The sequence below is a fragment of the Saccopteryx leptura genome, chromosome X (genome assembly GCF_036850995.1).
Source record: "Saccopteryx leptura isolate mSacLep1 chromosome X, mSacLep1_pri_phased_curated, whole genome shotgun sequence".
NCBI lineage: Eukaryota > Metazoa > Chordata > Mammalia > Chiroptera > Emballonuridae > Saccopteryx > Saccopteryx leptura.
In genome coordinates this window covers 16,540,916-16,553,861 of record NC_089516.1, presented here as the reverse complement: position 1 = coordinate 16,553,861, position 12,946 = coordinate 16,540,916, and the positions used below count along the sequence as shown (strand labels likewise).

Genomic DNA, 12,946 nt, shown 5'->3' with positions numbered 1-12,946 from the left:
TGGATCCCAGTCGGGTGCATGCAGGAGTCTGTCTGACTGCCTTCCCGTTTCCAACTTCAGAAAAATACAAAAAAAAAAAAAAACCAATGCCATTCACCCATTTTAACACCAGTTGATAATTATTCTGATGACGATAGTGATCATGGTAATTTCATTAAAATTTATTATATTTTAAAATCTATCATCTCGTCTACATTTACTAATTGGCATTCATCTGTGACGCAGAGCTTCCCTTACGTGTTGGGGATATTTGGTTAAACGAAATACAGATTCTACTTGACAAGGAACTGAGGGCAGCCCCTGGCTGACAGCCAACAAGAAACTGAGCCCCTCAGTCCAGCAGCCCGCAAGGAATGAAAGGCGGCCAACCACCACGTGAGCTAGGAAGCACATGTGACTGGAGCCTGGGCGGACATCTTGACTGAAGCTTTGTCTCTGAAACAGAGCTTCTAGCTAAACCATGCGCAGACTCCTGACCCACAGAAAGAGATAGTAAATGTGCCTTGTGTTAAGCCTCTAAGTTTGTGTTATGTTGTTATGTAGCAATAGATAACTAATGCACTATGTAATCATGGGTTTATATGAATATATTTTTTCAGAGATACCAAATTTTATTTTATTTAAAGGTTTTACGTCTTGATTTTAGAGAGAGAAGAGACAAAGGAGGAGAAGGGAGGAGCGGGGAGCATTAACCTGTATTCCTGTATATGCCTTGACTGGGCAAGCCTGGGTTTTCGAACCAGCGACCTCAGCATTCCAGGTCGACGCTTTATCTACTGTGCCACCACAGGTCAGGCTATATGAATATTTCTAATTTAATTTTAATTTTATAGTGTTTTCCTTAATTTCTTAGATTTTATCTTAATATTTTTACAAATAACGGAACTATTGGTTCTATGTTCTGGAGGACTGCATACTAAATTGTGAATAAAAAAATGAAAATGAAGACTCTCCTTTCTATTTTTTCATTCTTCGTCTCTTTGAAGGGAAACATTTATTCATTAATATTATTTTCTCCTAAAATATATTATTTTCTTGTACAGCCCTGCACATTTAAGTAAACTAAGTCTATGCAATCACTTTATAATCATTTTAGTCCTAAGATCCTTTTAAATTATTATTGTAATGTTTCTTGTTAATATAGTACTTCATGGTTTAAACAGAATATTTTCATGTATAAGTTTTTCTAATAAAAAATTTTGGACCAGCATCCAATTAATAGAAATTTGATTTAGGCAAAATTACCATACAAATTATTTGTTTCTCACTAGCAATGTTTATTTTCCCAAACAAGATACAACTATGCCTTTAAAATGTTTTTTTAAAAAATGGTTAAATACATAGTTTGATTCTTTGTATTTTTAATAAATATATGAAATAGAAATTCAAATTCCAAGCTCTGGACAACCACTTATGATGAACAAAGATGTGTCTAATCTAAACCAATCACTTTTTTTTTTAATATTTAGTAACAGATATTTGTTTAAATCTTTAAAATCATACAAGTACATTTATATGTGTATAATTTCTGCTCAGAGACTGTCTTCAAATGTCCACTTGAAATGGTGTTATTAATACTGATAAAAGAAAAAGTGCTCAGATTGATTTTGAATACTTGTCTATTACTTTCAGGTTTAATACATGATATTATAGAACTAATAATTCAACCTGACAAATAACATTTCCCAAAAGTCCTATTTTCAGTCCTCTATTGAACGAGATTTGACAATAAATATTGTAAAATATCTCGCAACCACTATGCACATGGGTCAATAAATATTACTGTAATATATTTCATAGAAAGTAGCAGGGCAGGTTCTATAGAAGCTTAAGAAATAATGATTAAGTTCTCCTGACCAAAAATATACCAACTAAGAAAGAGATCAAGTTATGTAAATCATAGAATTTTCTACACTTGATCTTAGCCAAAAGGTCAAGAACTGATTGGTCAAATAATTTTCTGGCACAACTTCACATGTTCCTTAAAACTCTGTTCTATGTCATGAAACTTTTCTTTCTGGATTATTAATGCATTGAAGAGGTTGAGGGAACCTTGAGAGAAAGATCTGGGTTTTATTTTTCTCTCTGTCCCCTGGTCTAGTATAGAACCTGGCACAACCACTCCATTAATGTTAAATAAATAAATTGATAATTGATGGAAGGAAGGAGGGCAAAGGATCCAATGAATGACCTTTAAGTTGCTCCAAAGTATATTTAAATATCTTTAAAATAATAAAATACAAAGCAATGAAAGGCCTGAAGGAAATTAGCCAAAACCTTACTGAAAGTTGATTTCCATGAATTAATGAAAGAAATAGGCCATAAACCCAGAAATGAGGATTATGTAGACTGTAGGTACAACCCCCCCCCCACTTTAAAATTTTGTAAGCCATGTCATTTTGTCTGTGCAAAGATTAGTCTAACCTTTGAGCTTATGAGACACTGAAGATCCACCGTCCAGATCTCACAATCCACCTAATCTCTGGCCAAACAGCAACCTTGGTCAAGAGAGCAATTGTCTCTGAAGTGCACTGGGCTCAACAGGGACAATACTGCCCTCTAGGGAGTGTTCTGGAAGTTTGTGGATACTTTTTTTTTTTTTTTTTGGCACGCTGGAGTGAAACAGCAAAACATTAATCTTAAAAGCCACAAGAGGAAAAAGGCATTACCACTAAAAAATGAAAACTGGATTACCGACAGACTTCGCATCAGCTGACAGTTGATGCCAGAAGACAGCGGAATGATATTTTCAAATTAAAACGGGGAAGTTATTACCAACATAGCATTTTATACCTAGGTAAATTACCATTATAAAAGCAAAATAGAGATATTTACAGACATACAAAGAAGTAGTGTAGCACTCAGACTCTCACTAGTGGAAATCCTGTGTATGTGCAGATTTCTGGTCGCAGCCAAGATGGAATAAGCCCACTCCAGTCTATGTCTCTCACTTAGAACAACTACGATCTCTGGGGGAGGGGGGCACAAAAGCAACTACCTGGGAACTCTGAAATATAAGCAGAATCAGGTGGACTGAGAGGGAAGTAAAAATGAAGAAGTGACTCATACAGGGATGAGTTACCCGTATATTGTAGCTACTTTCCATCCTAACGTTGATTAGAGAAATCTCTACAGAGCTTGCTTAGATGATACAAGGAGAAAACCTCCAAGGAACCCTATACTTCTGGCCAGCCACCTGAGTAAGGTGCCCCTGAAAGTTGGACGCGTGAAGGGAGTCACAAAGAGGAGACTGCTGGAGAAGGGGTTAATTCTGTGTATGGACCAGCACAAATTCCAGGCTCACTTTTGAGCTGAGCATGCGTGGAACAGACCCAAAGCAACATAGCAAAGACTTTGAGACCTAAACTATTAAATAAAACACCACTCAAACTAACCCCTGAGTAGAGCATATGCGGAATTAGCCCAAAGTATCAAAGGCTTTGAACTGACATTAGGACCACTGCACACAGGAGGTAAATTAAGAGCTCATAATCTGAACCTAACAGGGTTGACTGCCTGTTTAAAAAAGTATAAAATCTCATCTACCAGAGGACTTTAAAAGGACACAGATTCTTACAACGTAAGATTCAAAATATCTAACATACAATCCAAAATTATTTGACATACAAAGAATCAAGGAATTGTGACTAATTTCTAAGAGCAATGGCATTTAACAGATGCCAAATCCAAGATAACTCAACGGTTGAAATTAACAGACAAACTAAAGATGTTATAATTATGCTCTGTGAGGTAAACATACCCTTTAAATAAAAGTAAAAAATATAATTCTCAGCAGAGTAAAATTAAATTATAAAAAATAACCAGCCTGACCTGCAGTGGTACAGTGGATCAAGCGTTGACCTGGAACACTGAAGTCCCCGGTTTGAAACCCTGGGCTTGCCTGGTCAGGGCACATATGGGAGTTGATACTTTTTGTTCCTCCCCTTTTCTCTCTATCTCTCTCCATCCCTCCGCCCCCACCTCTCTAAAATTAATAAATAAAATTTTTAAAAAGTAACCAAATGGAAATTTTAGAGGATTAAAATATTATAAAATTAAAAATTTACTAGATGAGCTTAATAGAAGTAGATGTGTTGATATATATAACATATATAAAACCCTCATTTTATATATAACATGAACTATCACAGAAATATTTATATAATATATAAATATATGATACATATTATTTATATACTTTTATATACAGAAGAATAAAGATTACATAGCCTGTGGGTACAACCCTTACTTTAATTTTTCCATTAATTTGAGAGAGAGAGAGAGACAAAGAGAAAGAGAGAGAGAGAAGCATCAACTTGTTTTACTTACTACAGTGGTTCCATTTAGTTGTGTTCTCATTGCTTCTCGTACATGCCCTAACCAGGGATCAAACCTGCGACCTCTGGTGTGCCAGGTTGATGTTTTACCCACTGGGCAACCCGGCCAGGGCCATAACCCCTAATTTAAAATTTTGGAATCTATGTCATTTTGTCCATAAAAGGGGATTAGTCTAGCCTCTGAGACCATGAGAAACTGGAACTCTACAGCCCAGATTTCAAAACCCGTCCAAGTCTCTAGCCAAAAAACAACCTCAGGAGAGACAGCAATTATCTCAAAAGTGCTATGGGCTCAAAAGCAACAGGGACAATACTGCCCTCTAGGGAATATTCAGGAAGTTTGTGGGTACTTTTTTTGAAACTGCAAAACATCAATGATAAAGAAAAATATATCTGTATTTGTATCTATCTATCTATACACACACACACACACACATACACACACACACACACACAATTGTGGGGCTGGCAAGTCCAAACTCTTCAGGGAAGGTCAGCAGGCTAGAGAACTAGGAAAAACTGCAAAGTTAAGTCCAAAAGCAAAATTCTTTCTTCCTCAGAGAAGGTCAGTTTTTTCACTCAAGCCTTCAACTGATTAGATAAGGCCCACCCACCTTATTGAGGATAATCCACTTTGCTGCTGACTTAAATGTTAATCACAATTAAAAAATACCTTCACAGATGATCCAAGATGGCGGCAGAGTAAAGCAGAAGTCACACTCACCTCCTCCTAGGACCAACCTGGAATTACAACTAAAATATAGAAAAATCAACCTAAATAAACAACTGAAGACTAACTGAACATAAGTCTTATAATCAAGGATTTACAGAAGAGGCCACATCGAGCCTAGTAGGTAGAATGGAGATACGAAAAGGGCTGGCCCCGCTCCCACATGAGGTGGCTGAGAATCTGGAGGGACCTCTCAGCTGCAAAGGTTCCCTCTGCCAGAAGCCAGAGCCAGAAGCCAGAGCCAGAAGCGTCGCGTCTCAGCCTCTTGCCGAGCTCCCCAGCCCACAGTACCAGAGCCAGGAAGAGGCGTCACAGAACATCTGGCTGTGAAAATCAGCGGGGATTCTGTCCGTCAGGGAGAGGCAGGAGTCTGCTAGAAATCCAAATGCCTTCTTAAAGGGTCAGAGCACAAAATCTTGTTCACAGCTACTCACCCCGGGCTTCAGAGAAGGGAGGGTGGCTCCCAGAAGACTGGAGTCGTGCTAGGAGAGACTGGGCTGTGTGGCACCCAGGACAGAACTGAAGGCACAGCCACCAGGGGCTTCGAGCTGAGTCCCTCTCCAGCACTGCCCACAGATATAATCTTCCCTGGGTTGAAAACTCCCCTCCAGGCAGCATCAGCCCAGGGAAACGCAATAGCCCCACCCTCCCATCCCCCTGTCACCCCGCCCTAAAAGGGACTCAGCTGCCTGGGCCTCTGGTGTAGAATTTCTTGGAAGGCGCTTGAGGGTGAACTCAGGGGGTGTCAGAGATTGAGTTGTGTGGCTCTGGGTGGGGGCCATTCCCCCACCTCATGCACCTGACCAGCACTTACCCAGAGCAAATCCACTAGTCCCACCCTCCCAACCCCCAGTGGCCTCACCCTGCCAAACTTGTGTCCTGTAGAATTGTCACTTGGCTGTGGCCAGCCTGGGCTCACAGTGCAGAGTTTCTACAAAACCTCTCATGGAGGTCCGGGCAGAATTAGGGACAGACCGAAATGGATGGCTCTAGAGCAGGTACCGTCTTTCCCTTACACGCCTGACTAATGCCACCGTTCCTGGGGACAACCCTGCCTTCGCATGGCCAAATCTTGGTCTGTTTGGACCTGATGAACCCTGCCGGCCGCACCCTGATCATTCCACAAGACTCTGCCCCACTACAAAAGTCTGCGGGCACCCGGTGGGCGCTGGCTGACCTTGGTGTGCTCTGAGACTGACCGCCTCAGTCCCAGCCCCGAGTTTGAACCTTTATCGGTCTGGTAAACAACGCTGGCCCCTACCTGGTGACTCACTGAGAACCTTCCTCATGCAACTTGCATATCATCAGAGGCTCTTCCCGTGATTGAGACTAACAGGATGTCACAGGTAGAAGCGGATCTCGGGGTGACTAGGGTCTTTTGCCAACCTGCCCCCAATTTCGGTGCTGGTGGAAGCCGGCCTTGGTGTGCAGTTTGGTGCCTCCCATGCATACCCAGGCCCAGCAGAAGTAGCCACAAACAACGGATTCCTTTGTAGCTCCAAACAGGTAGCCGAGGGCTAGTCACAATAATAAAAGGACAACTCAATTTTTTTAAATGAGCAAAAGATCTGAATAGACATTTCTCCAAGAAGATATACAAATGGCCAATAAGCACATGAAAAAATGTTCAATGTGCCCTGGCCAGATAGCTTGGTTGGCTAGAGTATCATCCCTGTATACAAAGGTGGCCGGCTATCCACAGAGGTTGCTGGTTTGATCTCGTCAGGACACATGCACATACAGGAACAGATCAATATTTCCGGCTGTCTGTCTTTGTCTCCCTTCCTCTCTGTCTAAAATCAATAAGTAAAAAATTTAAAAAGGAAACCTACGTATTCTTATTGATCAATGCCACCCCGTTAAACTTAAATTTCTAAATTAAAAATATAACTAAAAAAAAAAAAAGAGGCAGAGGACCTGGGTTCAATTCCCGGCCAGGGCACACAGGAGAAGCGCCCATTTGCTTCTCCACCCCTCCGCCACGCTTTCCTCTCTGTCTCTCTCTTCCCCTCCCGCAGCCAAGGCTCCATTGGAGCAAAGATGGCCCGGGCGCTGGGGGTGGCTCTGTAGCCTCTGCCTCAGGCGCTAGAGTGGCTCTGGTCGCAACATGGTGACGCCCAGGATGGGGAGAGCATCGCCCCTGGTGGGCGTGCTGGGTGGATCCCGGTCGGGCGCATGCGGGAATCTGTCTGACTGTCTCTCCCTGTTTCCAGCTTCAGAAAAATGAAAAAAAAAAAAAAAAAAAGAGATGGCTCTGGCCAGTTGGCTCAATGGTAGAGCATTGGCCTAGAGTGTCCATGTCCTGGGTTCATTTCCTAGTCAAGGCACAGAGGAGAAGCTAGAATCTGCTTCTCTACCTTCCTCCTCCCCTTCTCTGTCTCTCTCTCTCTGTCTCTCTCTCTCTTTTCCCATCTTGCAGCCATGGCTTGATTGCTTCAAGCGCATGGGCCCTGAGTGCCGAGGATGGCTCCATGGAGCCTCCGCCTCAGGTGCTAAAAATAGCTTGGTTGTGAGCATGGCCCCAGATGGTCAGAGCATCAGCTCCAGATGGGGGTTGCAAGGTGGATCCCAGTCAGGATGTATGCAGGAGTCTGTCTCTCTATCTCTCCTCCTCTCACTTGGAAAAGAATAAAAAAATAATGTTCAACATCATTACCATAAGGGAACACAAATCAAAACAACAATGAGATACCACTTCACACCCACTAGGATGGCTAGATCAAAAAGTCATAATAAACAACAGGAACTCTCATTCACTGCAGGTGACAATGCAAAATGTGCAGCCCCTTTGGAGGACAGTTTGGCAGTTTCATACAAAACGAAACATACCCTTGCCATATGGTCCAGCAATCACTCTCCTTTGTATTTACCCAAATGAACTGAAAACTTACATCCACACAAAACTCTGCACATGAGTGTTTATAGCAGCTTATTCATAATTGCCAAAATGTGGAAACAATCAAGATGTCCTTTAATAGATGAATCTATAAACAACCAGTGGCATATTTGTACAATGAAATATTATTCAGTGATAAAAGGAAATGAGCTATCTAGCCAGGAAGACATAGAGGAACCTTCGAGGCATATTACTAAGCGAAAGAGGCCAACGTGCAAAGGCTACACGCTGTGTGATTCCAAGTATATGACTTTCTGGGAAAGGCAAAACTATGAAGACAGCGAAAAGGTCAGTGCTTGCCAGGAGCTGGAGGGAGGGGGATGGGAGGTATGAGGAGCGGAGTGAGGGGTTTTTTAGGGCAGTGACACTACTCTGTATGATAGTGTAATGGTGGAAATATGTCATTATACAATTATCAAATCCCACAGCAAATAGAACACAGAGAGGTCCTGGAGCACTCTCCCTCTCGGGAGCACATCCAGGCCTTTCTTCCCCCACAGGCGTGCACCTCCTAAACTCTAAGGGTCCCCACAAGACTTGCAACCAGGGGAGCAGGGGGCAGCGGCAGCTCGTCCCAGGCTCACCCCTGAACCTGTCTCCAAGGCCCCCTTTTCTCTGACTCTCCACTGAGCTGACAGCAGCCCCGCCTCGGTTCAGTTCTTTCCCATAACATGTCAGGAGCCAAAGCGGCCCCACCCAGGCTCTCTCCTGCTGCTGCTTCTACCCTGAGCCCTTCCTCGGTTCACCGTCCCAGCTTTAATAAATGTACTCTCAAAATAAAATAAAAAAAGTGTGCCTGACCTGTGGTAGCGCAGTGGATAAAGCGTCGACCTGGAAATGCAGAGGTCGCCAGTTCGAAACCCTGGGCTTGCCTGGCCAAGGCACATATGGGAGTTGATGCTTCCAGCTCCTCCCCACCTTCTCTTTGTCTCTCTCTCCTGTCTCTCTCCCTCTCTGTCTCTCTCTCTCCCTTTCCCTCTCCTCTCTAAAATGAATAAATAAAATTAAAAAAAAAAAAGTAAAACGAGTGACTCCTAATGTAAACCATGGACTTTAGTTTTAAGCAAACCTCCTATAGGTCCTGGTCCACTAGCTCAGTTGGTTAGTGTCATCCCAAAATGCCAAGGTTGCAGGTTCGATCCCTGGTCACATACAGGAAGCAACCAATGAGTGCACAACTAAGTGGGACAACAAATGAATGCTTCTCTCTCTGTCTCTCTCCTTTCCTCTCTCAGTCTAAAATCAATCAATAAAGGAAAAGAAGAAGAAAACCTAGAGAGTAAACAACATAAAATTAAGAAGAATGAGGCCAAAGGAGGAAAAACATCATAATGACAGGTGTTGGTGAGCTGTGGAGAAATAGGAAACCTCACATACTGCTAGCGGGAATGTAAAACGGAGCAGCCACTTTGAAATACAGTTTGGCAGTATTTAAAATGATTAAATATAGTTACCATATGACTCAGTAATTCCACTCCTAGGTATATACCGAAGAGAAATAAAAACCTATGTCCAGCCCTGCCACATAGCTCAGCTGGTTAGAGCATTGCCCTGATATGCAAAGGTTGCCGGTTCGGTCCCTGGTCAGGGAACATATAGAAACAGATTGAAAAAAAAAAAAAAAAAAGAAACAGATTGATGTTTCTGTTTCTCCCTCTCCCTCTCACTCTCTAAAATCAATAAATAAAAATTTTAAAATATATATGTCCACACAAAGACTTGTATACAAGTGTTTATAGCAGCATTATTCACAATAGCCAAAGGTGGAAACTCCAGTGCCCATCAGTGGACAAATGTATCATATAAACAAAATGTGGTCTGTCCGTACAATGGAACATCAGTAATAAAGAGGAATGAAGTATTCGTGCATGCTACAACATGGATGAACCTTGAAAACATTTCGCTAAGGGGAAGAAGTAGGTGGCAGAACTCCACTGAGTATATGATGCTAGTCATCTGCAAGTCCAGAATATGGAAATCTATAAGAATAGTGAGTAGATGTGATTAGTGGTTGCTTTCAGCTGGGAAAGGGTGCTCAGTGAGAGGGGTCAGGGTTTCCTTCTGAGGCGATGAAAAGGTTCTAAAATTGACTGTGGTGACGGCTGCATTATTTTGTGAATATGCTAAGTACCGCTGAATCATGCACTTTAAATGGGCAAGTTTGACAATGTGTGTATTATCTCTCAGGAAAAAATAAAATAAAATAAGCAACATCCTGAGTCACAAGGAACAGGATGGGCTCAGGGGCCACTCCTGGGAAAGGGGCTTGACTTCATAAAAAAGAAAAGTTGCAAAAGCAAAAATAGAAAAGCCTGAAAATAAATGAGCTAAATGAGTAATATATTCAGTTCAAGACCCCAGGGTAAAGAAGGAAACTCAAGTAGGAAGATGGGCATAAAACTACAAAAGCAGAAATTACTGATAAAAAACAAAACGGTAAACAATAAAACCAAATCTTGTTCTCTGACCAAACTACTAAAAATAGAAAAACTCCAGGAAGTCTAATCATCAGAAAGAGAGAAGAGAGCGAGAAAATAACCTTAGGAACAGAAAAGGAAGTAACAAACAGCAACAGTAGAGATTGTAAATAACATAGAGAATACTATGAATAAATTTATTGCAGGACTTACAAGCAGAGTTCCATCAAATTTTTTTCACCTATGGACGGAAGGAACGTCACTACGGGTGCTTAGAATACACTGTTGTGCAGATGAATGTTAAAATAGAGTAAGGGATGTAAATTTGTGATTTCCACATTGGGCGGCTGCCCAAGCGCCCACCTTAGAGAGAATCCTGATTATAAGTGCCATTTTAACAACCAGTTTGCTGACAAAAAATTAGGTATCTGTTCTTCTGAAGTGGTGCAAACCAGCTGAATCCCACCACGGGTTCGATCCCCAGTCAGGGCACATATAAGAACCAACCAATGAAAGCACAGATAAGGACGACAACAAATCAATGTGTCTTTCTCTTTCTCTCTGCCTCTCTCTTCCTCTCTCATTAAAATAATAGATAAAAATTTTTAAAAAGCATTGACGAGGATGTGAAGAAACTGGAACCTTCATATATTCCTAGCGGGAACGTAAAATAGTATAGCCACTTTAGAAAAAAGTTTGGCTGTTCTCCAGAAAGCTAAAACATTGAATTACCATATGACCCAGTTAATTCCACTTCTAGGTATATGCCCAAAAGAATTGAAAACAGGTGTTCAAACAAAAACTTGTACATGAATGTTCATAGCATCACTACTCACAATAACCAATAGATGGAAACAGCCCAAATGTTCATCAACAGATGAACAGATAAACAAAATATGGCATACTATTCAATCATAGAAAGGAATGAAATACTGACACATTCTACGACATGAAGGGGCCTCAGAAACCTTGTGCTAAGTGAAAGAAACCAGACACGAAAGGCCACACACTGTACAATTCCATTTATATGAAATATGCAGAGTTGGCAAATTTAAAGAAACAAAAAGCAGATTAGTGGTTGCCAGGAGCTGGGATGAATGGGAATGGGGGCGTGACTCCATAATGAGTATGAGGGTTCCTTGTGGAGTGATGAAAATGTCCTGGAATTAGATACTGGTGACGGCTGCACAACATTGGGAATGTACCTAATGACAACTGTACAATTTTAAATGGCTGAAATGGTAAATTTTATGCTATGTGTATTTTATGACAATAAAAAAAGGTTTTGTTTTGTTTTCTTTTTTTAAGATTTTATTTACTCATTTGAGAGAGGAGAGAGAGAGAGAGAGAGAGAGGAGGGAGACACAAGGGGGAGGAACAGGAAGCATCAACTCCCATATGTGCCTTGACCGGGCAAGCCCAGGGCTTTGAACCAGCGACCTCAGCGTTCCAGGTGGATGCTTCATCCACTGCGCCACGACAGGTCACGCTAAAAAAATGTTTTAAAGTATCATACGTTGTGACCAAGTAAGGTTTATTCCCTGGATGCAAATCTAGTTCAGTATCCAAAATTCTGATCAACAAGCTAAAAAAGAAAAAGCATATAATCACATCAATTGATGCAGAAAAGCATTTGACAATACTCCACACTGATTCCTGATAAAAGTTCTCAGAAAACTAGGGATAGAAGGTAACTTCAACTTGATAAATAAAACTTACAAATAGTCTGACCTGTGGTGGTGCAGTGAATAAAGCGTCGACCTGGAACGCTGAGGTCACCAGTTCAAAACCCTGGGCTTGCCTGGTCAAGGCATATATGGGAGTTGATGCTTCCTGCTCCTCCCCCCTTCTCTCTCTCTCTCTCTCTCTCTCTCTTTTCTCTCTCTCCTCTCTCTAATATGAATAAATAAAATCCTTAAAAAGAAACCTATAAAAAGTGTACAGTTTACATTACACTTGTTCATGAAAAACTGACGGCTTTCCTGCTAAGAGCAGGAACAAGGCTCTCGTCACCTTACTCAACACAGTACTGAAAAGCCCAGCCAGAGCAACATGGCAAAGCAATGGAATAAAATAAAAGGGATCTTGATTGAAAAAAAAGGAATAAGACTGTCCTTATTTGCAGGCAACATGAATATCTATATTTAAAAAAATCTATAAAACAGCCCTAGTTGGATAGTCCCATTGGCTAGAGCATTGTCCCATGTGCCAGGGTTACAGGTTCGATCTTGGGTCAGGACACATACAACAATCAACCAATGCATACATAAATGGGTGAAACAACAATTCTCTCTCTCTCTGAAATCAATTTTTAAAAATCTATCAGGCCCTGGCCGGTTGGCTCAGTGGTAGAGCGTCGGCCTGGCGTGCAGAAGTCCCGGGTTCGATTCCCGGCCAGGGCACACAGGAGAAGCGCCCATCTGCTTCTCCACCCCTCCCCCTCTCCTTCCTCTCTGTCTCTCTCTTCCCCTTCCGCAGCCGAGGCTCCACTGGAGCAAAGATGGCCCGGACGCTGGGGATGGCTCCTCGGCCTCCGCCCCAGGCGCTAGAGTGGCTCTGGTCGGCA

General features: G+C 41.9%; 1 protein-coding gene across 4 annotated transcripts in view; it reads right to left on the bottom strand.

The window, feature by feature from the left end:
• ZFX (zinc finger protein X-linked) overlaps positions 1-12,946 on the bottom strand; it is an 82,404-nt gene that overhangs the window by 60,677 nt on the left and 8,781 nt on the right. Inside the window, exon 1 of one of the 4 annotated variants that reach the window (XM_066357616.1) lies at positions 5,011-5,027. The exons of the other annotated variants lie outside the window; for them this stretch is intronic. The gene's annotated coding sequence lies outside the window, so the exon portion shown is untranslated. Of the gene's footprint in view, positions 1-5,010; positions 5,028-12,946 lie in introns of those variants that run through there. 4 annotated transcript variants of the gene reach the window in all.